At 38.9% G+C, this 4,792-nt stretch overlaps 1 pseudogene; it reads left to right on the forward strand.

The window, feature by feature from the left end:
• Positions 1-3,276: 3,276 nt before the first annotated feature.
• LOC102468445 (26S proteasome regulatory subunit 4 pseudogene) lies at positions 3,277-4,449 on the forward strand (annotated as a pseudogene).
• The last annotated feature ends 343 nt before the right edge of the window (positions 4,450-4,792 follow it).

Consider the following 4,792-nt stretch of genomic DNA (forward strand, 5'->3'; position numbering starts at 1 on the left):
GATTATGATGATAATAAAAATTTTAAAAAAGGAACACCTGAAAAAAAAAGTAAATGAGGTAATCCAGCAAGAAGACATAATGCTTATAAATATCTATGCACCCAACTCAGGTGCACCTACATATGTGAAGGAAATATGTGATTAGACCCCTGGGCCAGGAACTTTGAGAGAGGACTGCCCCCCATAGCTCCAGCCTCGGGACCCCCAAGCTAGAGAACTCTCAGTCAGACAAGAATCCCCTCAGTCCTACAGACACCCCAATCCCATATTTTGACCCCTAGAGCTAAAAGGAGAGAGAAAAAAAAACACTATAATTGTTGATCTCAACACCCCTTTAACTCCTTTAGAATGATCTTCTAGACAGAAAATAAATAGAGCAATACAGGACCTAAATGACACTATAAATCAAATGGGCTTGACAGATATCTATAGAACTTTCCACACTTTGTCCACAACATATACATTTTTCTCACCCTGGCATGGAACGTTTTCAGACCATATGTTAGGACACAAATCAAGCCAAAGCCCCCACTTATTTTCTATGTAAAACAGAAGAAATCAAATTCTTTTCCTCCTCCTCCTCCTTTACCTCTAAACTTCAGCGTGCTGTCACTGTTCTTCTTCTTCTTCTTCTTCTTCTTCTTCTTTCTTCTTCTTCTTTCTTCTTCTTCTTCTCCTCTTTGTCTTTGTCTTCATTTTATACGTTCAATCACTATACATCATTTAGCTTGGAAAGAGAATGTACCAAACATGAAATACACCTCTGTCAAGTCCAGTTGAGAATACAATACATGCTATTATCGACAAGTAATGAACCATATCTGTGTCCCACAAATGTATTACTTCTCCATTTTTCTTCCTAATTTCCTTCCCTACATTCTTTCTCTCTCCACCCTTCTTCCACAATGCCTACGGTGTTCATAACTATTTCCAATGCTTTTATTTCTGCAAATATTTCAGTCTATGCCATATGTGTGGACAGTCAGTATATGTTGAGACATACCCGTAACTATTTCCAATGCTTTTATTTCTGCCAATATTTCAGTCTATGCCATAGTGTGTGGACAGTCAGTATATGTTGAGACATACAATGTCTCTGTTTCATAGCTTGACTTTTATCACTCAGCAATAGATCTTCAATATTCATCCACTTACTATCAAATAGCAGGCTCTTTTTTTATGACTGAATATTATTCTGTGGAGTATATGTGCCACACTTTTCAATCTGTTCCTCTGCTCATGAACATTTGGGTTGGTTCCATGTCTTCACTGTTGTGAATAATGTAAGAATAAACATTGATGTGCAAGTACTTTTCTGACAGAGGATTTTTGCAGTCCTTTGGGTAAGATATCCAGGAGTGGAGCATGCTGGATCATATGGTAGTTCTGTTTTTAGTTTTTTGAGGAACCTCCATATTGTTCTCCATAGTGACTGCACGAATTTACATGCTCAGCACCGTGTAAGAGTTCCCTTTCCTCTGCATCCTTGCTAACATTTGTTATTTTTTGTCTTTTTAGAAGCTAGCCACTATAATTAAGATGAGATGATATCTCATTGTGGTTTTGATTTGCATTTCCCTGATAATTAGGGATAGTGAACATTTTTTCACATACTTCTTGACTTTGATGAATTAGCCATTTTATTACTACATAATGCCCTTCTTGTCCCTTCTTACAGTTTTTTTCTTAAAGCCTATTTAGTCTGAAATCAGTATCACAACTCTAGCTATTTCTTGATTTTCATTTGCATAGAGTACCATTTTTCAGCTCTTCATTTTTGGTCCATGTATGTCTTTATCCATGAGGTGCATTTCTTGCAAGCAATAGATAGAGGGTTTCTTTTTTTATTTTATTTTATTTTTTTTTTCCATTCAGCCTGTCTATGTCCTTTGATTTAGTCAGAATGTCAGAATGGCTAAGACTAAAAGTACAAAAAAATGACAAGTGCTGGCAGGATTGTGGTGATAGGGGAACTTTCTTTCACTGTTGGTAGAAATTTAATCCATTAACATTCAACGTTATTATCAATATTTACAGACTTGTCCCTATCATTAAGTTAGGATTTTCTTGGCTGTTTTTTGTTCTCTTATTTCTATCTGTCTGTCTTTAGTTTTCCTGTTATAGCACTCCCTGCAGAATTTCTTGAAGTACTGGTCTGGAGTTGATAAATTCTTCAAGTTTTGTTTATCTGAGAATGTTTTCATATTTTCTTCTCATTTGAAGGATAGTCTTGCCAATTATAGTAAACTTGGTTGAAATAGATTTTTACTCTCCAGCAACTGGTGGAGAAACTCCATGTTAAGAAAATAAAAACAAAGCAGCCCTATGGGATGTATGTATGTGGTTTCTTTAGTGATAAAGGACCTAAACAACAAGAAATCTGTCAGGATGTTGGTGATCATAATGGCAGACACACTGGGGAGCTATCATGGTTTCTCTCCTGGCCTGGCTTTGGGACTTCCACAGCTCATCACCTACACACACTGCCTAATCTCTGCTGCAGGAAGCAGACTGGGCCAATGTGAGTTAACCAGACAGGGACACCCAGACACCAACCTGTATGATACCCAGTGGCAGAATTTTTAGTTCCCTGTTTTTCTTTCCTATTCCCCGTTTTCTGATTAATATTGATTTTAGCCCTAAGGAAGTGCTTAGGGAGGTCCTGTGGCCCTGGATGTCAATACCCATGTGGGAACCCCACAGTTCCCATGTGTGAGTCTGCCACTTAGTGACCACTTTCCCCAAACAGGTGGAACAGAGTTGGGTTCACTGGGACCTTAAACTCTGTAGGACCACCTTTCTCCCTGAGCATTCCATGAGGTACAGCCACAAAAGCATACTTAAGGAACCAACCTGGGCAATGCACTGCTGCATGGATTCTGAGAATCTGTAATATCAAGAACAAATGGGGACCAGCAATTAGTGTAATGGCTATGTCGCTGAACTCCCATATAGCTGACCACGGTTCGAGTCCTGGACCCGGTGGCTTAAACTCACACTGGGCACATGCACGTGCATGCCCAAAATCCTGAGAGGAGAATGGAGGATAAGGGATTGAATTGTGGCTATCCCCCCCGGGGGGTAATTTTTCACTTTCTATCTCTCTGTCTCTGTTTTTCTGGCAAGCACATGTGCCCTATAGCAAAAATCTCTCCACACACACACTAAAAGAACAAATGCAACTATAACCAATGAACTACAAATGACAGAAATAACTATAATAGTGATAAACAGCAATGACAAGAATGAAATGAGGTTTTAGGCAACCAAAGAAAAATGGGTTATAGTCATAGTGGCAGTCATGGTCCTGGAAGTGGTAAGAATTGACAAGGACAAGAAAAAGAAGTATGAACCTCCTGTCCCAACTAGAGTAGGGTGAAAAAGAATAAAACTAGGGGAAAAGTTCTTGCCATCAAACTGCAACTGGTGACACCTCACACATAGTGCCAGGTAAAATTATTAAAATTAAAGGGAATTAAAGACTACCTTCTCATGGAAGAAGACTTTATTAGAAATCAGGAACATATTAAACCATTAGAAGAAAAGAAAGAGGAGGAAAGATCAAAGGTGGATGACCTGAGGGGGACCCCAATGTCGGTAGAAACCTTGGAAGAGATCATTGATAACAATCATGTCATCTTGTCTACATCTGTGGACTCAGAACACTAGGTCAACATTCCTTAATTTGTAGACAAGGATCTGTTGGACCAGGCTGCCCAGTCCTGCTCAACCCCAAGGTACATGCAGTGATAAAGGTGCTGATGAATGACACAGATCCCTTGGTCACAGTGATAAAGGTGGAAAAGGCCCCACAGGAGACATATGCTAGTATTAGGGGGTTGAAAAAACAAATCCAGGAGATTAAAATATCTGTGGAGGTTCCTCTCACCCATCCTGAATATTACAAAGAGATGGGTATAAAGCCCCTAAGGGGGTCATTCTCCAGGACCCACCTAGCAAAGATAAAACCTTGCTAGCCAAAGCATTTGTAAACCAAACTTTAGTCACTTTCTTGAAAGTTGTTGTCACCAAACTTATTTAGAAGTACTTGGATGATGGGCCCAATCTTGTACGGAAACTATTTCAAATTGTTGAATAACATGCACCGTCCATTGTATTTATTGATGAAATCAATGAGAAAAAAGATACGACTCAAATTCTGGTGGTGAAAGGGAAATTCGGCAAACAATGTTGGAACTGTTGAACCAACTGGAAGTGCATATTTCAAATTTACACAAGCAAGATGACGCTGGTCAATAATGTATCCCTGAATGACCTGATCAAGTCTAAGAACATCCTATCTGGTGCTGACATCAAGGCAATTTGTACAGAAGCTGGTCTGATGGCTTTGAGAGAAAGCAGAATTAAAGTAACAAATAAATATTTCAAAAATATCTAAAGAAAATATTCTTTATAAAAAAACAAGAAGGCACCCCTGAGGGACTCTATCTTTTTTTTTTTTTTTTTTTTTAGGAGAGGTTTTTGCGGCACGCACACACAAGCGCCCAGCATGAGTTTTAAGCCACCGGGTCCGGGACGTGAACCACGGTCGACTACGTGGGAGTCCAGTGACATAGCCATTAAGCTAACTGCTGGTTCCCAGAAATATACTATATTTTTTTATTAACTCTCATTTCCACTAGGTGGCACTTAAATCCTTATTGCTGGAGATACAAAAAATGTATAATCCTGAGTCCCGGCCTCCTACAAATTGATCATTTGTAGACTGAAAGTAAAACAATATAAATCTCCCTATTTAACCCTCAAATTAAAGACTCATTTCAATTAACTT

The sequence above is a fragment of the Tupaia chinensis genome, unplaced genomic scaffold, assembly GCF_000334495.1.
Source record: "Tupaia chinensis unplaced genomic scaffold, TupChi_1.0 Scaffold144001_1, whole genome shotgun sequence".
In the NCBI taxonomy this organism is placed as follows: Eukaryota; Metazoa; Chordata; class Mammalia; order Scandentia; family Tupaiidae; genus Tupaia; species Tupaia belangeri.